The 25,904-nt window shown below is 39.9% G+C and overlaps 1 protein-coding gene across 4 annotated transcripts in view; it reads right to left on the reverse strand.

The window, feature by feature from the left end:
* Nucleotides 1–25,904, reverse strand: part of LOC139769436 (uncharacterized) — a 126,252-nt gene that overhangs the window by 85,404 nt on the left and 14,944 nt on the right. Inside the window, exon 2 of one of the 4 annotated variants that reach the window (XM_071700509.1) lies at nt 197–284. The exons of the other annotated variants lie outside the window; for them this stretch is intronic. The gene's annotated coding sequence lies outside the window, so the exon portion shown is untranslated. The remainder of the gene's footprint in view (nt 1–196; nt 285–25,904) is intronic. 4 annotated transcript variants of the gene reach the window in all.

The following is a 25,904-nucleotide window of genomic DNA, read 5'->3' on the forward strand; positions in this document are numbered from 1 at the left end:
ATTTACGAAGTTCGAGAGGTTAAAGCGTTCAACCGTAAGTTCGTACGCGCGCGTAACGAACGGTCGTTAATAAAGTTTCAGCGTTTATCTCGCTTTTCCACCGCGATAATTATCCCGATTTTATGTATGTGTATGTGTATGTATGTGTATGTAATATATTTTTCTTTCTCGCGTTATAATCCTGCGTAATACGTACATGCACGTATCACGAAGAATCCGCGCACACGAACGAATGACTCACGGTGGCTCGGAGTTCGGATTTCATCCCGTGGTGGTCTCTCGTCCTGAAAATTACATACTCGTTACCCGGGAATTTCGCGTACGTACGTACGTACGTACGTAAAATACTGCACGTCTGAGAGGGACAGCGAGATGCGGCGTTTGAATGGACATGCACACGTACACGTGCGGCGCGTTTACGCGCATCTCCCTCATTCAGGCGCGGCTCGGCTGGGCTTGGCTTGGCGGAGTTAAAACCGTTTTACCAGAAGTGGCAGCACGTGATTACGACGGTTATTCTTGGCTTTGAAGCTTTGATATACTCACACACGCGCTTTCTCTCTTCATCTATCTCTCTCTTTCTCTCTCTCTCTTGCCACAAATCCGTACACGTAACTAGGGCGCGTCTCCCCGTGTTCACCAAATGCGGGCGAAAATAACGCGCGCAGTCGTCGAGTATTGGGAACGTGTCGTCTCTCGTTAAATTATAAGTTTCATCACGTGTCGCTTACCGTCCACCATCACGTAAAGCGCATTTTCGGCCGTCATTCAACGATATTTGAACAGTCTCATCTCACGAAAACATTGAGCAACATGGTAACGGAACATTAGATATATGAGCTGGTCCGTCATTGATGTCGGTACCACCGAGAAGATAATAATTTTACACGAAAAGGTAAGGTGAAAATTGCCACAGAAAAATATATCAAACTTTTACAATACTTTGTTCTCTTAAAACAGTCAATTTTGTCAAAATTAATATCTTTGTTGTTCTTAAACTTGAACTATAACATTATAAAAGTATAAATAAAAAAATTCAACGTGCTAATTAAAAATATAAAATATTGAACAAAAATGATTTATAACATATCAAGATTATGTTAATATTATTTAATTTAATTTAATAAAATTATCTTTGCTCAAAAAAGATGGTTTTAATTGATAAACGTGAAACACAATAGCGTACCTATGCGGAATACAAACGAGGGAATCTTTGTTATGTAATAGATAAAGCAGTGAAAATATATGATGTAAATCTCAGCTATGCTTACGACAAAACTGGGTTAATATAATAGCGGCTTTCTGTGACGATTTCTATAGGCACTGCCTAAACAGTATAATGATTATTCAACATACAATAGTGCAATGAGACAGTTAGTATAAATTGTTCACCTGAATTATAGACAGGGGTTTTATTCTCACAAGATATTCATCTCTGTCTTCCCAAGATGTGCAGTATTTGCTTGAAAAACTCGAATGAATAACGCATTTGCTTGCTACGATTGTATTAATTTAGTATAGTATTTATTGTAAGTTTACATTGTTAAATATTAAAATATGAAATTTAAACCAATACCTTGAGTCAAATAACATTTTGTTATTTTTAACTACCATGTGTGTCGAAATTTATTATTTGAACACAAAACTTTATTATTTTAACTTCATTAATTTAGTTAAATTAACGATATATTGAGTAGAAGCAGTGGCGACTTATAGAAATGGTTAAAAATGATTAAATTGAGTATAATTTGGTACTACGAATTTAACAATGATCTACATCTACATCATATATTTTCACATACTTACGTTCTCTCTTATATCTGGTTAAGGAAAACTACTCAATCCATGTATAATAATAAAATTTGATTATTATAAGAAGATTGATTGTGTCCTTTAATTTAACTCAACATTTTTCAAAAGCAATCAAAAATTACAGTAAAAATCAAAGACTAAACCGATATAACCGACTCTACTTGTTAAAACAGTAGTGTAACTTCAATAATACACTAGACCTGTATAACGACGTATACGTTCTCTACGAGTCACATAGATTATACATGTGTGGATTATATATCCACTTGAACCATTGAAACAAACAAATATAATATTGAAATTTTTCCGTCATGTTATGTTATACGAATCTGGGTTATATGGGAAGGTCTGTATATTTTAAGAGCTATGTGTTGTTGTTTCCGAGATGTCCTGTTTTCTAAAGTGTGTTTGACATATTTTTAGCTTGTCCTTATTTGATATTCATAATCTATTGCAAAAAATTAAAATATATTAATTTAAATTTTTAAATACAAATATACAAATGTAAATATATTATAATTTTATTCTATTATATTTGTGTTAATAATACATTTTTTAATTATTCTCATTTAAACTGATTTAAGATAAAACATTTACCTCGTAATGTATACTTACGTAACTTTTATACACACGTATAAAAAAGTATTTAAAAAATTAATAAATAATAATTAAAATATTTAAATATAGCAATGAATAATTTAAAATAATAATTAAAAAATATTTATTCCAGTTTTTCAATTAGATAATGTACGTTTTTCTTTTTTCTTTTGTCAGAAATGACGCGTTCTCATTTACCTTTTCTGTTTTTTGATAAAACGAATAAAAGTTGGTTAATCTTGTAGTTTTGTCCTCTTTTTATCGACGGCAAATATCTATAGTTTCTTCTGCTCCACTTGCGCATTGTTCCACTTGCGCATAAAGATACATGATTATCCCTAACTGTAACTATAGCCTAACAAGTCGCGGCGATGTATACGGCAAAATCTGGTTGTTAGCGGTATCTTCTTACTCGCAATAAAAATAAGATGGCAGGAAAACCGACGGTGCTCGCAGAGCCCTCAAGAGGGGTATAAACGGTAAGTGGCGGAAGTAGAATCGCCGAGAGGTTTTCAATATAATCATAAAAGTTTACTTTCGCTTTGACGTTGATGCGAGTGCTCATGACACAGTAAAAGTCATTATAACTTGCCAGCAAACGTCGTTATGCGTTTATCTACGGTCGGGGATGGACATTTAATACTAGTTGTTTTTGGCACAATGATACGACGGGCCTCGGGAACTTCTCCGGGACGAGATAAAATACGTCTCGGGTGTTACGTCGCTGCGAGAGACCGACCCTTACTTAGATTTCAATTCCTTTAGCGCTGAGTTTTCATTTACCATGGGAGAAACCCAAGTTTGTTATAAGTGGTTGCTATACAAAATTGTGAACGAAACACGGAGTGCCTTCAATATATTTAGATCAAACTCAGGCTCTTCCACAAGTTGTTTACGGAATTATAAATGTTTTAGGAATCTTTTGAAAATTTCAGGATGCTCCCATTTTCAGATTTAAGCAACGAAGAACACGTCTAATTATATTTATGACCTGAGAAAAAAAATTGTTAATCCCGAGAAATACTTACAATTAATCGGATACGTTCAATTAAACATTTTAGTTAGTTAACTAAATATTAGTTGTTTCAATTTATTTAGCCAATTCTTTAATCAAGAATTAATTAATTCAACTAATGTTTAATTAACTAACTAAAATGTTTAGTTGAACGTATCGGACTAAATATTTCTTGGAATTAACAAATTTATTTTCTCAGTGTGCTGCTTTTAAACATACTTTTAAACGAAAATATTTGACATCGAATAATTAAAACTAGTACGTACAGTCGGTCAAATATTACAAAACTGAATATATAAGTTCAAAGTTAGTTCGGTGTTTTCAGCGTTTTAGATTTGGACAGATAATTTATTCATTAGATGAAAATTTAATAAACAAATAATGCGTGATTAATGGAAAAATATTTACCACTACCATCAAAATATAATGAAATACATACATTAACAACCAAGTTGTACGATTTTTCGAATTTTTTCCCCTATTAGTACGATCATTTCCCCCGAGTCAAATAACTTCACCTTTAATAAAATTCTCATTGTATATCTCTTAAAACAACAGAGATATTATTTTTCCAAATGCGTCGCTTTGAATATTCAGGATTGCCGATGCTAAGAATGAAAGAATTAAAACATCATTACGCAAGTAAACGTTCGCAAGAATGTTTACTTAATTCATTATCGTTTTCCGTACGTAAAGATATAAGCAAAGTTCGTATTTATGACGTGGAAAACTTACGAAGAAAAAGAGGATAAAAAGAAACGTACGACACCCTTCCCGACTTTTAAACTTTGGAATTACGTCTACTTCCGGAGGTACACCAGCGACTTAGCCCGAATAAAATAAAAATGTTGCAAAATGCACGGATATTCAGAGACGTTTTGGAACTTATTTAGCGAAACTCCAGCGATCAACTTTCGCACATTGCCAGATCCGCCGGAGAAGCAGAAACAGGGAGGGAAGAGCGCGAGTCGCGTTCAATAAATTTGTCCGCGCTTTACCGTTGGCAATTCCGTCCTACACCGTGGAGAGCAGTCCTTTATATTTATTTAAACAGAAAGTTAATAAACCTTCCTCTACCTTCAACCAGTTAGAACGAGGAACTATCCCCTCTTCATCCCCGCGTGATATTTAACACCAAAGTTTCCAGCCGTGGAGTACGCAATTCCACTTTCGGTTATATTTGCGCCGTGAGTTTTCCGCAATCATAACGAAGTTCCCTCCCCAGAAGGAAAGTTATTTAATTCGATATCGGCGAGAGTACCTTTCTACCGACGCAGAGCCTCAATGCGTTAATTAACTGGAATGTACGTACGCATACATATTCAAGACTAAAGTACTTTCCGATCATTGAAAATATATACACTATAAGAATAGTGTATAGATGATAGAGATAAGAATATTATAAGAATCAGAATTGTTAATTAATATCACAGTATAGTCACATATTTATAATCACACATACATACACAAGGAGAGATGGAATTCTAAAAATATATGTTATATTAAAGATTCTGCAATCTACTATCAAATTTTTTAAACGATCCTTTGATGGAATTAAATCCGGCAACAGTCGACACGTTGGCAATTCAATATATGTCGAGGCAATTCATGTCACGAAAGCTTGTTTCGTTCTCGCATTTTGCAAGATTTCCCTACATTCGCGCGTAAGTGGATTATATAATTTTCCTCCTGAAGTGGAAAGAGTCGAGAAAAGTAAAAAAGCTCTTACACGCGAGTTTATCGAAATTGTAAGCACGTTTGGTTTTTCACTGCGATATGATGAAATTTGATTGGATGAGAGATCAGAAATCAATAATGAAGCGAAACTTCGCCAGGATTTCCGATGACTGTGTCATCGATCCGTGTGCATCTTCCATCTCTGAATTTTACGACGTCATTATATCTGCGAAAACATCGTAGCGCACACACGATGCGAATAACGGTGCAATTTTTCATGATACATGCATCGGATGCGATGCTCGAAAATAATTCGACGTTACGAAGGATGCGAAGAGCGAACCGGAAATAACGAGATCCGCAGAATGGAAACGGAATATCTCGCGGAAAGGCCGTGGCGAAAGATTCGCGATTTAAGAGAAGAGATTGTCGTGTACCCCGTAATAAGCAGTAAACGTACGTTTATTTTGCTTCCCGTTCGTCTCTCACGCTAAGCTTGGTCACCGGGGCATGACTTGATAAATTATTCATACCTGTTTTGTCAAAGTATTCCGCGAATCGAGTGTCTTTATGGAACCTTTGTCCGGAATCTTTTTATTAATGGATGCGGAGATGTGGCACATGCTATATCGCACCAAACTGAACGAATGAGGGCGTAGATAAGTAAATGAGAGCAAAGATAAACGAATTTCATCCAAATCAGAAATACATCACGCAAGTTATTTATTTTATATTTTATATAGAATAATATTTAGCTTCTCTTTTGTATTATCGAGTAAATTGAATATTTTTCTATTAAAAAGGAAAAAAGAGAAATGTAGATATGTAAAAATACAAGAGTTTGAGACATTGATATTTTTGATAAAAAATTGAAATTATTTAAAAATATTTCTTGACAGGTCATTCACTAGCATGTCTACCTTATCACGCGCAAAAATACAAAGTGCCATTCACGGTCGATTTCATCAACCTTCCTAAAATTCTCGTTAACGAACGTTACATTGACGAGCCATCGATTTTTAATAGCTCGTTAAAAAACAGAGAGAGAGACGATTCAACAATTACCGGCACTTGGCGATCGATGTAATAAAAAGGCCTGGCGTTTAAGGGACCGTCAAGGATTTAACGGGTGTTATTTGTCCCGGTGAGGAAGCTCGGTGAAATCGGCCGTTAGTAAAGCTTTCGACCGCGTTCAAAATCGCAGCGGAAAATATCGGATATCGTGCACGGATAGATAGGAAAGTAAACGAAGCAATATGGGCAAAACTGGAAACACGATCGATGGCAGTTATGTCGGCGCAACGCAACGCGTTGCGTTCAAATATGCGACGCGTATTCGGGTTCAGCCGATTAAAATGCTGTTCTGGGAGTGCTTCGATTTAAATCCAATTATTAACGGCGAATGAGCGCGAGCATTAACGCTAAGTGGCCTCGGCCGCATCATGAACCGTGTGACGTCGAATCGAAATAATCGCGATTGCCCTGTCGCCGCCTTGTCATTCTCGATGTTAATATTCGACGCGTAAACGCGCGTGCACGGTAGATTATCTTATCGCACGCATAACGACGCGTGTCGTGCGTAACGAGTCGATTTAGGGGTGGTTCTGTTTACTTCATCTCGGCCTTGCCTTCGTGCGGTATAAGGACACGTATCCTTGACTTTTTATGATGTCAAATCGATCGTGTAAAAGCCACTTTTAATTAAATATCAAACTGTTCCACAAAGTCGCGCACGTATTATAGTAATCAAAGTTATCAGTAATAAGAGAAAAAGCACGATAGGACCTAAATTCTCTCTGCTTTGATTGCTCATAAATTAAACTTCTCGTAATTCGTTGTTTTAAAATTTATGTAACAAAGATTTAATGATGTTTGGTAATAATTATAATTAATAATAATAATTTATTAACTTCAACTTACATGCCAAGAAGGATAGTAATTAATAATTTAATACTGAGCGTTATTAACTCTATCAAATTGCATAAAAATATTCTAAGGATTTTTTGGTTATTCTTGCATCTAAATATAGAGTTAGAATTGTTTAGAGCAACTGTCTACTTTTCTCTATTCTGGTAAGTAATAAAAATATTAAACCGTAAGAAATACAATTAATATAAAAAATTTTTTGCGATATTGTCGCCGCGAGAAATTATCATTTCACCGAGACTAGATTTTATAGAACGAATTCTCTTTGCCACGCCTTATTTTCTCAGAGTATGTCAACCGAATACAGTAAAAACATTGAGAAAAATTTCAGCGGTTGCGTTACGCGACCAACGAAGATATAAAAAACCGAATTTAAATTGCATTCCCGACGAGCGCGAGCGCTGCAGCCACGTATCGCGAGTGCATATAAACCTGCATCTCACGTTTCATTCTCTCGTGGACAGGCAAGAGATCTCTCTCCCGTCCTCTTTCGGATGAAATAACGAAATAAATAAAAACCGTTCTTAATCTCTCCTATCGAGCCGTTTCCGATTCGTCATACGTGCCGAATGAAAAATACAGCGCGCTTGACACGCGCGCGAGTTCGTTTCTGTAATACTGAATAAGCAAACATCTCTAAACGCCTTTGGAGGCAAACTGTAAACATATCGCGTTTCGCGCGATACACACACGACGCGTATACGCATTACACGCGAGAGGAGGATAACCGTTCAACTTACAACAAGCGAGTCCCTTGTATCCGCGGTCCACGGCATACACGGCGCACGGGCTTATGTTACATAAGCGTTCCGCAATAATCTCTAGCCTGTGTGCGATTCATTACCTCCAGCATCGCCGCAATACTACACCGTAGAAGATAATTTCGAGTTACGTTATTATGTCGCGCGCGATAGCGATAGTCGAACTATGCCGTGTAAATAATAACTTGCGGCTGATGATGGAAGAGTCGCTTTCTTCGCTTTATCACACGGATGAAATGTCCGTGCCCTATCGTACGACAATAAAAAAATTGAAAAGAATCGCCAACGTTCTCTGTGGAAATAAATTTTACCACTCTTTCCACTCTTAAACACACAATACACATACGAACATTTTATGTGACGATAAAATGTACTTACATTAAAATGTCATATAATGCAATAGCCATAATTCGCGCAAAATATTCCGTAACTCGCAGGCATTAAAGATTCATTCAAGTATGAACTCTGACCTTATAAATTCAACAGAAATAAAGAGAAAGCCTTTTGTGAAATAAATTTTGTGTAACTAGAGAAAGCAAAATATAATTACAGTAATGGATTGAGAAAAGTATGTCAATGTAATTTATCTGAAGTTGAAGAATTTAGAGAAATACATAATTTATATTATCGATACTCCAGAAAATTCCTAAATATATTTTAAACGAATATTACATAAATAAAATTATATCGCGCAGAAACTCCATCGTCTGAAAAAAAAACTTGTGCCCTACAATTTTCAAATAATACTTCGCCTATAAATACTTTCTGATGAATAAACTGTGCCAGCATTAACCTTACTGCTTACGTGTATATGTCGACAATGCGATCAAGTATAAAGAATCGATTTTGCGATAAAAAAGGCGAGTCCTGCACTAACGCTTTGATTTATTACTTGACAAACACCTCGCAACAAGCTAACGTTCGCGATGCGGGCGCTTTTTTGCCCGGGCGAAAGAAGAAAACTGTGAAAAAAAAGAGAGGAAAGAAAAAGGTCAAGCAATTCGCGCCGCGATTACGTTTGCACTGTCACGGCGAAAATCCCGCGATGGCGTCGCAGATACGACACGGATTTTCCACGTGTGCTTAGACCGGCGGGCAGGCGAAACGAGGAGAGAGATACCACGATACCACGACTCCACGACCAGACGGGAATGCGGAGAAAGGCGAGATTCACATCAAGCCGCGGCGAGCGCGAGCGCGAGCGCGAATGCGAACGCGCGCGCGGTCGAGCATTTGTTCGAGATGATTCCCAGATGCTTGATCGCTCAAGCAGATATAATCCCACGAGCGGGCAAACGGGATGATTTTAAACAAAGGAAGCCACCCGGTGAAGCATGATCGAAGTTCGCCACGGTACGTGGCCGTTCTCCTCGGCTCGGTGGCCGCCGCTCTATCGGCCTTTAGACGCCTTCAAACCGCCGGGCACGAACCGACCTTCGGTACCGACATTAAGGTGCGTCCAAACTTGCAATGTTACCGCGCGCGCTGCCGTATTGTGTCGTCGTAACGTATACAAATGATGACACGCTGTGCCGCATGTCAAAACTCTACTTAATCAACCCCACAGTACCCGCAGTGATGGGAGGAACAAAGTGAGCCGCGGCACGTTAGCGATTCCAACGAAAAATATTTGGCACGTTAAAGAAAGAATACGATTTTTTGTGGCCTTACTATTTTTCTCAAGGTAACTTACCCTATTAAGATACTCCCCTCTGGCCTACCTAACCCGGAAGCGAGAATCGTAAAGAATCGGCCTCTTATACGTTCTACCCCGATTTTTGGAAGGAGTACGCTCCGCCCATATAGTATGTCAGTTTACGTTGCGGAACAATGGCGGGTCAGCTATTGCTACCTACAACAGAATTTTGGACCGCAACCCTGTGCGGATGTTAAAGCCCTACATACGCACTTGTCGTCAGTTGATACCGCGCGCCTTGTGCCATTCACTCCGTCGCGATGTACGTTATATACGCGGTGAGGTTTATAGGTCTGGACGGTACCTTTACACAGCGCGCGAGCCCATAAGACGCTATAGTCTCTTCGGTGAGTTTATAATGTAGTCTTCTCCTCGGCTGCCATAGCGCGCGGTGTTGGTGGTGTCGTTGCCCGTTCTCCGAGGAAACTCCCGAGGCGAACACACAAAGGATCCGAATAATGCGACCGAACATCACCGCGAAACGTCATCGGTTTCTCTCGCGATATGTCGCGACGTTGATTAACATGAACGCTTCGTGTTCTTCGGGGAATAATATTACGAGTTACGATAAGTGGGTCGGATATAGCCTTCGGAATTATGATAATACATATATATGTTGCTTTAATTAAGACTAAGAAGTACTCTAATGAACATTTTGCTTTTATGTACTGCGTTATATAATATTTATACAGCGGGTGATTTCGGACATGCTGTGAAAAATAATATTTCTTTGATGTCTGGAGAAAAAAACTCAACTCTTTTATTTAAGCTGATCTAACAATAAACTTTCCAGTGTCTCCTTTGAAAGATAAAACGCATACGGTGCATATTCAATGTATACATCATTTTTTTCACTATAAGCGCTGCTTGAAATAGTTCCTAACCGCAATATCCCTGGCATCTAATGCGAAAGTATGGTACACACAATAGTACGTAGCGATGTGCATAAGCGACGAGAGCATCGATTATTATTTCCCATCAATTCCTTATCGCGCGTGGCGGAATAAGGCCGTGACTTTCGGTTTTTCCGCGGCGGCCTTATCGCGTTTCGAAAGCACACTACTTCACACGCGAACCGTACGGTGTACCGGCACCGATGTTAGCGATAATGCGAAGAAAGCATAACCCATTAAGCGCGCTCGCGCTGTGAGTGGCGGTTTTCGCAGGCCCTTTTACTCCAGCGCGCTGCATTTTCCACAAGGTCTTCTACGTTCCTTGTGTTCCCGATTCAGGTCACTCGCGCAAGATCTACGTCAGATTTACAGAGAATCTATATACAACCTACATTACAAAATACTTCCTATCGAGAATTTCTTGCCATTGGCCTCTCAATGTAACTATACTCCTTCCTGCATTCATCTAACAATGGACGAAGTCGATAAGACTTCAGAAAAGCTTTCCAAATTGTCTTAAATTTATACTTAAAAAAAAGTAATTACAGGACTGCAATAAACTCATAAACGATAACGTTATAAAGAATTATTTCTGTTATTTATAAATTATGATAATTTCTTCTCAAATATCTATTCTCTTCGCGAATAAAAGTGACGTTTAAATTAGTATAAAATATGTAAAAATTAATAAAATTAATAAAATACGTGACTAACGGAATTATCATTATATTTTCGAAAGAATGGGTACACACAATTCTATTAATCCCCTCAGTTAAACGATGTTTGGAAAGAGAAGGAAGATAAAGGTAGAATGTAGACTGTATAACTACTCGAAATTGTTATCGTATTGGGAAAGAAACCGTAGTATCTCCTATCCGTTCCTTGTCGAGTTTAACGAATAGGTAAGGAAACTAAACGTAAGTAAGAAAATCAAAGGAGAGAACACGAGATTCTCGTAACATGTCGAGATTCTTCCCGGCGCGGCGCATCGGTTTACCTTCGTCTCCGTCGTCATCGCTATTACGGCTACAGGGCCATTCGACGTTTTTCACTCTCGGAGAAGCTGGTACTGGCCATTCTCTCACGCGAACCGGTAACTGTGCCGCGAAGATTATGCAAAGACAGCATCATCGAGCGAGCGGGCGAGCGAGCGAATGAACGGACGAATGAACGCGACTCTCGGTATAAGCAGCTCTTTCTACCGATTCATTCTTTTCCCAAGTGCCGTCTCGTGCGATGAGTTCGGCCTCTTGACTCGCACAGATCTGGCAGCTTTTTGCTCCTTGAGAGAGAGTTACAGACGAAGAGAAACAGATTTTTGCCTCTTGAATTTATTACGAATCGATATCACGCTCGTAGCATTATTAGCGCGATACGTCTCGAACGCTAATTAGGCGAAGTCCGATCGTGTGCCGCGTAGTCGTTAAAACGTTACCAATAATTACGCTAGTCGTAATTACGTTATCGTTTATTCGTTGCGTAGCCTGCACGTCATTATCGACTAATTGCTTTTCGTATTTGTATGACAGATAGAACGATTCAAAAAATATTCCAAATAGAATATAAATTATACGAGGAAGAGGGAGAGAGAAAGAAGGAGGAGGATGTACACGTCCCGGCGAGTGCGTAATTGCCGGCGAGACACGTGACGCAATGCACGACTACGGCGCGGCTCTTCGCAGCCACCGAATTAAACTTGAATTAAATTCTAATTTTAATCTCATATATGCCTGACTTCCCAAAATCTCTGCAGTAACTCGATCAGCGCGGGCCCGCCCAGCACACTCAAATTTTAATGACAATTATACGCCCTCAAATGCTGCGCGTCATCGAACTTTACCTTTGCCTTTGCTTGTCTTACAAGCATCCGTGAGTATCGAATATAAAAATCGGCAAAAATAAGCATAATTCTATGCAACTAAACCTAGCTCCTGTCCAAAAATTGTTCAGACTGGTTAATTATTGAACTGAATATAAGTTACAGTAGAATCCGATCTGTGACCATTGTAATGCAAATAAGAAAACGACAATAGAGTGATCCGAAAGCTTGTGTTTTTTTCGCATTTCAATAGCCATCGAGACTCGGATCTCCGTGGACGTAACAGTTTTTTCTCGGAATTACCTCTAGAATCTATTATCGGCATATTTGCATTTCCTTCCCGGAGCGGCCACTCGGCACATTCCCGTTGTCGGCATCCCTTTGTTTTTCCGCACGTTCAATGTCGGCGGCCTCGTCGATGAGACGAGAGCGTTCGCGCACCTTCTGCTCTTTGGAGGCTTTAGTTAGGGTGCGCGCTTCTTTCTCGTTACTTCGTTCGAAAGTACCTCTCGTTCTTTCACGCGAGAAACCGGCGACTGTGTTGCTGATGATGCGAGAAGAGCATCACCCATCAAGCGTGCCGAGTCGAGCGCGGCGGCGGCGGCGGCATGGCGAGAGTTCGTCTTTGCCGACCTTCCCTCTTCTTTTTTTCTCCCTCGTTACCTTCGACTCCCCGACATTTGCACTCACCATACCGCCGAGGCGAGGCCGAGCCACGTTGGAGAGAGAGAAGGTAGAGGCACACTTATATGCCGCGCCTTTTGTGCACGGGAGAATGCGAGGCGAGTGCTCATCGCGGCGTGACTCAGCCGCACGATATATTCACCGATTCGATGAAAATGTATTTATCATTCGTATTCCTTTCGCTTTTTTCTCCCCCCCCACCCCCTCCTTTCTTTCTCGCTTTCTCCATTGACAGATAGCGCTTGTACCATGCGAGTGCGATCGCATACAAATTTACACGAGAGCGTAGCGAGAAGCTTACAAATTTAACTGAAGAAAATGCTAATTCTGCGATTAAGCTCAATCCGATTTTCTTATCCTTAAGCCGCAGGGGCTTTATAAAACGTCCGTTCAGTTTTCCTTAGCAAGAAGAAAATTCATGTTAATAAGCTCAATATCCTTAATTCGAGGGATTTACAAGCTTATAAATAGTTCCTAAACCTAAGTTATTCTTTCGTTTATCCTGAGCTGCTTTTTTTGCCATATGATGGAGAAGCCATTTCAGCGACGTTGACAATGACATAATTTGTCGATGCAACTTAATTTTAAGTTTTACGAGAGACGTTTTTCTTTTGTCTATATTGATAATTATTCCATAATTAAAATGTGTCTTTAATAATAAATATTTAAATTTCGCATGAATCGTATTTTACACGTAGTTTTTTTAATTTCATAGAAATTATTGAGTAAATTATTGCAAATATACAAATAATACAAATATAACAAATAAATTATTATAGTTCGTTGATTAGAATAATAAATAAGATATGATCATGAAATAATGATGACGTTGGTATATCATAATCAATGTTGTGAATTCTGCATTATGACAGAAATACATTTAACGATTACTAGAGTAATTATCAATCAGCGATCAAAAAGACCACGGTAGCCACATCAAAAGCTTCAACGTAAATTTTCCTTCTTTTTTTTAAGTGGGAAGACTTTAATAAAGTATCTTTATTTTCTGGAACGTTGAATAATGAAAGCGCAGTATTACTTCGCAACATAGAAGAGCAACAATGAATATTCCCTGAGCTTCTTCTCCTGAATTGTTTACGATCGAGAGAAATTCCTGCGGGTCGCGTAAATATGAATCGTTGTTAAGGCGGTAATTGGATCGTTTGGAAAAATATTGAATAACTCGCTGCGGGGCTCTTTTGTGAAATCAAACTCGCCACAGATATCAAAGACCGAACAACAACAATAACAATAACCGGCGCGCTTTTGCCTCGTGTCTTACTTCGGGCAATCGTTCTTTCCGCAATTTTCCCGTATCGTTAATATTCAGTGATCACGACACTGACTCAAACGCCATTCTTGTATGCAGGTAGAATGTGCATCGCTCATTATTCTCGACTATTCAGCATTCAAACTCTCGACATCGAAATCTCTGATATCGAAATAAATGAGATCACAGATTTCCAAATTTCCTCAGGTATTTAAATTAGGTCAATGTAATTTCAGTAAAATAATAAAAGATCAAATATATAAAGAAAGAATAATGAAATAATATAAAGACTTTGTAAACGACGTTCTTCTGATTAAAACTAGCTGAAAGCAAAACAGTCAGAAAATATTGAATATTTTTATAAGATAGTGAAATTAACTTTTGGAAATAATTTCGATATCTAAGCTATTTCCCCAAAGTTTCTTTTATTAACGTATTACGTTCTCAAATTCGTTCTGGTAATAACAATGAAACTACGTTTTATCTGCAAAACTGCATCTAGGCACCACTGTGTGATGGCGAAGAGAGAGAAAGGGAAGATCCGCGTTTCTCTATACGGCGCTTTTATGCGAGGAACCTTCGATGAGGATTCAACGACGTGACTCAACGCCATAAGCACGCGGAGACTTGTGAAAGAATTTCCCCCGACTCATGGCTTATCGTCTATCATTAAATTCTTCGGCCGTTAACGAACGGAGAGAAGGCGCGTACACTATAAACCGAACCAAAGCGGCAATCGCTTTTTCTACCCGTCGAATAATTCCCTACGAAGGAATCGCGTTTATGCGTTGTACAATTTGTATACACGTCGCCGACGTGAACATCCTTGTGAGAAGCTGCGCGCCGTTCCCGTCGCATCAGAAGTGCATCCTTGTAAATGTGTGTACATTGGAAGCGTGTTAATTCACACGGTGGTTGAATTGCAGTCATTCCACAAATGTAAGTCCGATAATTAAAGTTTTTTTGATAAAAACAGTAAAAAGTGAATTATTTCTGAAGCATGGATATTATTTTTAAGCGGAATATAATGTCTGGATAGTAGTATGTCATATATTACACAGAAGTATATTATTTTAATTAACGCGTATAAGAGCTTGACGCAAAGAATTCTGCAAATCACTCTGACCTTTTTCAGAAGTTGGCATAAAAATCGATTTTTCCATTAAGAAAGATCGCTTCAGTTACAACGGATTGCTTCGCTGCTTATGTGTATATTCGTTCTGCGTTCTTTTGAATTCTGTATCAGGCGAGTTAACGCACGCAAGTGCGTGTCGGAGTACAAAGATGTGCGTTAGGGAAGGAAGAGAGAGAGAGAGGAGAGAAAGAGAAAGAAAGCGCGCGTTTCATCCGCGCGAGGTATTTCTCTCTCGCGGGATCTCGAAATAGTAGCGCACAATCTGGGCTACAAGGCACGTAACGTGGACTATTAGTTCGCTACGCTTCGGCATGCGGCAAAGCGTGCCGTGGAACTCTTTCGCTACGCTTCGCGACGTATACGCTCTCCAGCAGGGCGCAGGGAACCGACCGATACTTTATGCAACGCGCACGGTGCATATCGGTATGCCCAGTGATCGCCGAAAAATACCGCAAGTATGCGGCGCACTGCGGTGTTATCCTCTCTGTCTCTCTCTCTCTCTCTCTCTCTCTCTCTCTCTCTCTCTCTCTCTCTCTCTCTCTCTCCCCCTTTCTCCCCTTGTGCCTCTTCTATCTGCATCGGTGCGTCTCGTAATTGCGACGCGTCCGCGAGAATTAATTCGTACGATTGGCCGGCTCGTTTTTTCGTGGCTCGCCTGCTCGTGAGAAAGCGCGCGCACTGTGTTTACGCCGAATGCGATTAAGGTAAGTGAAGCCAAGTACATTTATTGGACAAGCGCGTACAGGGTGTCCCAAAATTTACAGAGCACAAATGTGAATTATTTATACGTATTGAATTATGTATTGTACGTTGAATTATACATTGTATACATATACCTCGCTCAGTTTCTTTTTTTCATTATCGAGAGTCCCTTGTTATTTGTCCAATTGTTAGTTTCTTTTTCTTATTCATTTTAATTATATATTTTATTATAAATTCTGTATGTCTCTTTTCGGAGTAGAGAAGATAGTAAATAGCGCAACTGAATTTGCCACACACACACACGCTGTCCAGTAGGTACGAAATGTATCTTCACTTGCCTTAATACATTTTTAATCGTCTCTTTGACGTGCAACTGTCGAGCGTTCTCTGTTGAGCAAGACGGTAACGTCCTTTGTACATACACATACGCTCGCCGCTTTACCTTAATCGACGCATTGTATGTGAGCACTCCGGTCGACCCCGATCGTCCCTGTTCCCTTGCAATTTCGGATCTGTGAAAATCCGTGAGAACGCGACGACAAACGACGAGAGAGCGGACGTTGGACGAGCGAGCGCGAGTAACGGCAAGGAGCGGACGCGTAATCGCGTAAATACCAAAGACATCGCAGACGGCCTTCGAGAAGATTTTCCACCACAAAAGCGAAGGAGAGAAGAAGAGAGAGAGAGAGAGAGAGAGAAGGGGAGAGAGAGAGAGAGAGGGGAAGGAGAGCCTTTGGCAACGAAGGAGGACAACGGAGAGAGGATTTGCCTCACGTCCCCTCAGCTTGGTCGCATCGCAACGGTACGATGTTCCAAATGGACTCGCATTCTAGTAAGACATAAGGTCATCGGATTTTTCAATTGTAAAAGCGGGACGCGACCATATTTTAAGTTCCCGTTCTACCCGGAATATCTCTGTCCCTATTCCTAAAAATGTTACGATGGTAAATGTTCCTATAAATATAAAATTTTAAAAATTATAATTCTAAATTTAATTAAAGATATTTTTGAGATATCTTTTGTACGCAGTAATTCAGTAGCGAGGAATTCAAACGTATCGAATTTGCGCTGTTAATAAATTTACGCTTACGTAATAATAAATTTATCAAAAGAGACTTCGGTATTCACACTCGTGTTTCGTTTCTCTACTTGTTTCTGCTTACCCTAGCGTTAAAAGTGGATTGCCGGGTCACCCTCGGTAAGACAATGGTGAATCGCCATCGGGCATCGCGAAACACTCACCACCACCAGCGCGGCAATTACAATTCTATGCGCATTATATGCTCATTAGCGTAGCCGTATCTCACAGGGACAGGGGCGGCGCGCGCGGGCGCACCGACGCTCCCTTATGCATAATAACCAGCTGCCTGGCAGAATCCCCGCGGCGCCTCCGTCCCGATAACGTTACATTATTTCCGTCTAATTCACGCGAATCGATACGATAATCCATCCATCAACGTTACGGCGTTCGCGCCGGGCCGCGCCGCGCCGCGCGAGAGCGGCTCGTTAAAAATGCAGCCGAAATCACGTCTTGATAAATGTCATGTCCGATCGGCTGCGCGAACGCGCCCGGCTTCGTTAAAGCGAGTTTCATAAGTAACGGATAAACGTGCTGCAGTCACTCGGTGATGCATCGCGGCTCATTCGTCACTCGAGTCTCTGAGAAACGAAGAAACTCTCTCGACGCGAAGGACGATTGTGTACTCGCGCGGGCGTGTAAACGTTATTACAAAGATGTGTAACACGGAGCGACGTAATATAACGGCTCTCTCGTTATCACAGAAGTTTACATATCGTTAGAAGTTATAACGCGCGCCCGAAGCGCGTGTTAACGTTTCATTTGGTAAAACGGAACCAATTTTCCCTGTAAATTTCATCTTCGAGAATTCTATAAAAGAAGTATCTATAAAAGATCGTTCTAAGATTAAGAAGTGCCGTTGGACGTAAAATTGATTATTCTGATTTCTTAGAAGCTTCGTGATTTAACGCATTATTTTAAAATAAACTTGTCAAACTTGTGATTTTCTTGAAATATAAAGACTCGTTTATATATAAATGTCGATTCACATTTAATAGATTTTGATATTAATATATATTTGGAATAATTCATAAAATTATTTACACAGAGCTAAAAGTTTAGGGCAAAAGTGATCTAACACATTAAAAAAAATTGAGAGAATTAAAATCTAAAATTCTTTCATTTTTAAACTTAAAAAAAAACGAATGTCTTTGTTTTTATTAATTAAAATATCACATATATAAAGCGTATATATTGAATTCGATTTATTCTATAACTTTTGTATTAATAAGAAAGACTGAATTGATAGTGACGTTAAAAGTTCGTGAAAAAGCGTATAGCACAAAAAGCGTCGTAGGTATTATCTTGTTTCCCCTCTGAAGCTATAAAACTTTTGTCCAAAATACTTTTCATTTCCGCACGTAAAACGGAGATAATCCACATAATAATGTTAAATCTTCCATGCTACACAACACAACTAAGGGTCCAAATTATCAAAAGTCTCGCAGTTCTCTCTCGTTAAAATTATTCTCCCTAACTCCCCTCGTAATATGAAGATGGTGCGCGAGTTAAATAGCGGGTTTGTGAAAGAAAGTATAAGCACGTACCCGACGAAATAAAGTAAACAGCTATTGTCTGCAAGATGACGCGCGATATGATCGACGAGAGCAGCTATTGAATCGAACGGGCGGCGTTTGTGGACATAAAAAATTCCTTCCGAGTCGTGGAAGCTAATGAGACCCGCACCGACGATCGTCGATGAATGGTCGTCGGTTTATTTTGGATTTCGACTTCGTCAGAAGGCTGACTGACATCACCGCATCGTCGCTTGATCGCTGAATCGAGCGACCAACCAGATACATTCGGTCATTCGAACGAACTACCAGATGCTGCAGATGGACGGACCGGCTACTAATCACAATAGAGGCCCTTCTTACCTATATACACGGTGTCTCAATTTCGACGCGCGTTCCCTTCATCTTTAAATTTTACCTTAAACAAACTGATACCTATTTTGAAGAAAGTTTTCCCAGAAAGAGATATTCGACGTTGCGTTTTCCAAAAATGTTTCTACAGGCAATTTGATATATCTTTGTAATATCACTTTCTTCTATCCTCAATTTAAAATTCTGCTAACTATATTTATAAAATAAGAAAAAAAACGAGATTTTTTTAAATTTACTTCCACGATTTAATTCCATGACAAACTTCAAAAAAGCCTGTTGATGTCTCGGTATTTTTCTTAAGAACAAAACTCCATTCGAAATTAATCCAAAATCTTTATATAAAAGGAAGCACAAAAAATTCTAGAGCACCCTATATAAACCCTATATATATAATTCGAGCGTTTACCTGCACGCGTTTGTAGGGCTTTAGCTCTGTATGCTCGCCTTCTGTGCTCTCTTCCTTTCCCCCATTTTGCCAGGTATAAGCGTGGAAGTACACGCGGCGCACACGAAAACGTTCCCGCAGCCACCGTGCACGTATCGCGGTCTTTGTGCGCTGGACCGCTGCGCTGACAGGAAGAGCCAGGCGTGACGACATAATTTTCGTCGTCTTCCTTACCTCCCACGTATTCGCGTTTCTCGCAAATAAGAAACCGGGGGACAAAAAAATCGCAATAACAAGAGACGGAACGCGTTCAAGAGGTAAAAAGTCGCAACGGTGATAAAATTAACGATAGCACCTGCGAAATTTTCGTTCGCCGTGTGCGGCGAGCGTCCCTCGCCGTTGTTGCGCGCCGAGTTATACGCGCGCGTGAAATTTATCGTGCGTGAAATTCGTCGCGCTCTTTTCCTCACGCACTCGCTACATTTGCATTCAACGAGGCGATCCCGCGATTCTAATTTGTCGCTCGCGCGAGTCTCAAGAGACAGCTGAGAGGGATTAGCTCGTCCCTATTCAGTATACACACGGGGGATAATATCTTATTCTCTTCACACGCTCAGGAATTGACGTCGCGTGCGCGCACCGCGTCGAAATAACGCGAGTAAAAAATGCATACGCTTTTACGTTGCGGCGCGTTAGCATACTGTCTACGGCATTTACGTCAAAAGCGTGGTTGGAGTTCGCTTCAAATCCTCTTATCGTCCTTCCCTTTACCTTTCCCCCTCTCTCTCTTTCTCTCTTTATTCATTTGTCTCCTCCTATCTTTCTGTTTTCTCACTCGCAGCATTTATTTCGCTCGTGCTCTCGAGCATTAGAACGTGCCAGCTTTTTGGCAGCACAAACTGACGAAATGTTCCTTTCGACTTTATTTTTGAAAATTTGATTTATTTTTTGAAAATAAATCGCCCCGGCCGCGGAAAGGGCGTTTTGCGGTGGACTGTCCACGCGTTCTGGACTGGTCTGCGAGATGCTGAACTTTTAGAGCCGTGTGTATTATGAATGAACGGCAGGGCCGCGAACCATATGGCGAGAGTGCAAGGCGGAGTACTCTTGTGTGCGTACGTGAGAGAGAGGCACGAGAAGAAAAGAAGAGAATGAGAGGGAGAGAGAGAGAGAGTGAAAGGGAGGAAGAAAGATCCGAGAAGAGAGGAACATGCCACGGCAGATTGAATGATGACAGCAAAGTCGATGGCTTCTTAGGGCCATTTTATATAGAAATCCAACGTAGCGCGTAATGCAATTTGGGACGTGACAAATGTACGGCAGGTAAATTCCCTGGAACGCGCACGATGCGTGCGGCCCCCTATTATTGCGACTCTCAGCTGCTCTCGCACATCGTTCCCGATAAATTCAGTGAAACTCTTAACCGATTAGTAGTTCTCTTCATCGCAGCTGGGTTATCAAAACGAAATATACGGGGTGATTCGTTGTTAGTAATAAAACCAGAAAAAGCTAGCATATTGCATTAAAAAATAAGCTTTTGTTTACGTAACAAGATTTTTATGTGATAAAAAGTAATTAAAATCACTCTCCATTATGTAAAATAAAATATTAAGGCTTCTCGTTGATATACAACTCTTTTGTTGTAACACGAGCTAAATCCTTTCTACGCGGAATATCAGAATTCCAATATGGTTTTGATGACGAGCAACTGCAAATTGGATTGAATTTGTTACTACTGACCCCGGGCTAAACGTAACACAAACGTACATACATATGTACGCAAAGTGAGGCAATGCGACAAATTTACGATGCGGTTTGATGCAACTCGCGATTGAAGCATTCCGCTTGATTGTTGTTTGATCAATTCTTACTCCTTCGAGTAATATTGACGTTTATAGATACCACTAATCGATAAGGGGGATACGCGAGGCGTCTTAAGTAGACGGTCGAAGGCATTAGCTGTAACAAAACGCGAGTCCATTCATTCAGTTAAATGACTTTCACCGCCTTTACCCGTCTGTCGAGCGTGCGATATAACTCGCACGCGTTACACTTTTAATTACAGCGAAGCTGAAAGCGCGTGAGGAAGAGTCATTATGCATTCCGTGCGAGAAGCGGTGCGTACTGTGTAATTTGAAATGCAATAAAAGCGCCCCGTGTAGACAGGTAAGTCGTAAAACCGCAACAATGCATGTACGTATATCTCTTTAATATGAATTTCAGTGGGGTGTGCGCGTCTCCCTTAAACACCGCGTAGTAAATCAATAAGTCTCGCAAAGTAACGTTCGTAAAGCGTAATATAGTGTATGACAGAGTACCTTCAACTTTTTTATTAAGTCAACACTGCTTTTGAATCTTAATTTTCGGACAATTATTTCTTTGATCTTTGGAGGATTCAAAATAGAATAAATATGAAAGGTAATGTAACGTTCATAAAATGTAATATAGTGTATAACAAAGTGCCTCTGTCTTTTCAAAGTGACATTTTTTAATATTAATCTAAATTTCATTTTTTTCTCTATCTTGTACCTTCCTGGACCACAACGGATTAAATATTGTAACATGAAAAATAAAGAAAAATGGAAAGGTGGAAGGGAATGGTAAATTGCTGACTTTTAAACAGAAAAATATCTCACATATAAAAATATCTCGAAACAGAATTCCCGAGATGTCAATGTGTTTTCACCTTTTCAGATACATGGTTTAACTGTTGAATATGAACCATATCAATTATTATAATCAAGGCATCACCATAAATGCGCTCGTTTGTACAATATATTGTAATAACTGAAACAACTGTATTCATTTTATGTGCTATTATCATATACGCTTGTATCTTAATATACATATGTGTATTAGCTATAATGCCTAATTATACAATACTATCAGAATTTACATAAACTGCACTGCACTAAAAAATAAAATTTAGGTATAATTAATACTGATTATTACAATCATTACCAAAAATGTACTTATCCGTGTGTATAATGAGTAAACCGTAATACCCAATTACAATCACATGCTGTTTCGTGCGTTTAATGCTTTCTCTAGCTCGATGTAAAAATGCTAAACGCGTATCCCCGACGAGATATCTCGCGCTCGCACGCGAGCGCGTGTTTCGGCGGCGAGACGTTCATCCGGAACCAGTTTGGCGGGTTTTTCGTTACCTTCATTGTGACCGGCGCGGCACCAGAAGTTCGTGAAAAACCGTGACGAAGGTTGATGGAGAAAAAAAGATAACCCAGCCGCCGCCGCTGCTGCTGCTGCTGCTGCTGCTGCTGCTGCTATTGCTGCGCTTCTGACGGCGTGTCCGGTGGATGTCTACCGATGAATTGCGGACAAGCTTGAACTTCTTCGGCCACGTTGCATATCGCCGGAACTTGATATATACGCACATGCGGGCGTGTACACACACACACACACACACACATACACACATAACACACACGCGTGTATAGCATTGTAAAGGATCTCACGACCGGTATAAGCTTCCGTTGCCCATAAAATTAACATCACACCAACGATTCACAAATCGAGCGAGTTAATTTTCTAAGAAATTCGTCAAGCGACCAATTCCGGATCTTTTCAGGTGCAAATGCTGGGTCGTCGACTCGACTAACACGTAAACATATCGTCCGAAAATACCCTTTTTCTCCCTCCTCGATAACGTGACGAGGGTCGTCACGTTATTCTAATTTCATTGTTTATTTTTCACATTTTGTCGTGAATCATCCTCCCGTCGTTGTCAAGCGAGACGAGAGAGGCGGCATTTAAATAACGATTACCCATTCGCGACGACTGCAAATTAAATGCAATTAAATGTCTCGAAACCGGGTATGAACGGGGAGCTTACTCGTTGTACCGAATTTATAATATAATCGTCGCTTACTTTATTTTCTTCGACTTCCGGCGCGCCTCGAGAGAAAGACCGCTGTTCTCGCTGAATAATGTAAGACGAATATATAAAGTTACACTTTTTTTTTACTTTTATTGGAAACTCCACTGTTTTTTAATACACAGCAACTCGAAAGAATATGAATAACCCAGTTCTAAGCTAAAAAAAAGATGGCAATAACTTTACGCTACAGGATTTAATGCATCATGGTGACAGAGTTATTTAGCGTTGCGAAATGCGAAAACTTCAACGTTTAAAATTATGTAGTGAACGCACCGGCATACGAAATAGATAACTATACGTAGACTCATATTTATATAATCGATATAGAACTAACCGTCAAAGTTCATTTATCGCGTGGACCGATAATTTGAATATTCATGTCTGCCTCCTTGTACTTGACACGATCGCGTCTCGATGAGTAATGCGACGACACACGGAGCAGACCTGTCGCTACCTGCCGACTTGAGTCACCTCGCGAATGACAACTCGGCGCGGCGGTCTTGAGTAGACGTAGCGCGTCGTGTGCTACGTGCTACCAAAACAAACATCAAGGCCGTACGCCAGACAGCCTAGCTTCTATGAAATGTCTAACAAATTATAAAACAACACCACAAATATTCTACTTCATATATTTCTAATTAATGTTGATGAATGAGCTACTCCGTACTTCGCGATTCGTTTTACGGATCATTAGTGCCGTCTGGGTCTGAAGCAAAGAATACCGTTCGATCGAGAAAGCGTTTTGCAACAAAAATAATGTTACCTGTTAATCCTAATTAGAGAGAACATGTTTTAATGATATGTATATAAATGTATATACTAAATATTGATATATATGGTATACATTACTAATAAATTGTTTTAAAAACAAATTATATATGTATGGTATATTACTAATAAATACTAACAAATTTTAACTGTTACGTGTGAATTACTTCTTTTTTGTAAATAATTATTTGAAACTATAAAAAAATATACGCATACAATCTTGTTTCAAGAATTGGTTATTGAATTGTGAGAAAAAAGACCTACTGCGTCTCGAAATAAACTTTATCCGAGTTTCTCAATTTATTAATTTAAAGCACAATCACGATTGTAAATATGGTAACAAATATCAAATTGACTCGATTTGTTCAGCTAAATAATATCTCATGTCTGAGTTATTCAGTAAAAACACGACTGTAAATAAATAATGGCCTTAAATATTTTCAGTCAATTTTACGATGTTTTATTTTAATAGAAATGATTGCAAGTTCAAAGACCTTTATCGAATCGGAAGATATTGGAAATATTGCCATCGAATTTAGCCGAAATCAAATTGGCAATTTATTGGAATTTGCCTATTGTTTGAAATTTATACCCGCAACATTTCACCGAAACGCACAAATAACATGTCGTATAACGCGTTACAAATATATATTTTTTTTTTTTTTCGATCACGGAGTGAAGCAATGCGTTTCGAGCAATCCGATTTACCCAGTATCCGCTGTACGAAACAGTATTTCCTCGTTTCTAATTTCGCGACGTAGATCTCGCGACACGTTGTGAGAGTAAATTTCGAGCACTGGGCGAATTCTGTTATTACCAGTAACATGTTCGTAGCCATGGAAGATACGATAACCCCGGGATCTGTGTCATCCTGTATATAGGGTGCCCTAGAAACCCCATCCTTATGTTTGACGGCAACTGTGACCAAAGTGCAATAGATTCGTTTTAAAGAAAAAAGCCAATAATTCGCCAAATTTACAATAGTTGATAATAACGTAAAATTTGCGACACAAAATTGTTCATTAAGGAAAGAGACATGCTAAGTCGGACTTAAGTCGACGAACACGAACGAACATGACTAAACAATGTACTAGCGATGCTGTTTGCACTTATTTAAGCAAGTTGTTTATTCATTTTCGCACTCTTGCTTGGATTCGCGCTTAAGAAATATTATCTGCATTTGAAGATAAATTGTTTCTTCTCTGCGTTATTATGCTTTGTAAAACATTTCCTTATTCGTCCTAAAATTCTAGATTTTCGCGTTACTCCTCGACTGTTCCAGATTTTCCTATCATCCATACCAACGCAAGTATTCGTTTTCGATTTACAACAGTTTCGGGAGCGACGTCGAGAGCTGCCAGGAATCGAAAAGATAAAACGCACCAGCGAAACCTCTCTGAGGCGTTTTTATGCCGGCGTCGTTACGGAAAGTCGAGAAAATCGGAAGTCGATGGTTTCACGAACGAGAATTAAATCGACAGCGCGGAGCAAGCGACGTAAACAGCAACAACGGATGAAACGCGTATGTGTGCACGACTACCAATCCTATCCGCACGACATCATTGATATCTTTTCTGGCGGTAGGATCTAACAGTTTTTAGCCGGAAAAAAATACAAACGATCGTCGCAGTGGTTGCGTGGCGCGGTATGCCGATCGCGAAATTCCTCGATAAATAATCCCCGGCCCTCGCGAATGGGCCGCGCAGGATACTCGCTGATACTCGCGATACGCGATATACGACGCGCTTCGCACACGCCCGCACACGCTGCAATCCGCTCACACGCGCGCGTGTTGTGCGTGCACATGCAACGCGCACACATCGCCGCCTCGTTCACTGAAAAAGCTCGGAAACCGGCCGCGCGCGCGCTCGCTCGCTCGCTCGCTCGTTCGCTCTCGCGACG

The sequence above is a fragment of the Temnothorax nylanderi genome, unplaced genomic scaffold (assembly GCF_030848795.1).
Source record: "Temnothorax nylanderi isolate EJ_2023f unplaced genomic scaffold, tnyl_v1.0 TNYL_tig0002_pilon, whole genome shotgun sequence".
NCBI lineage: Eukaryota > Metazoa > Arthropoda > Insecta > Hymenoptera > Formicidae > Temnothorax > Temnothorax nylanderi.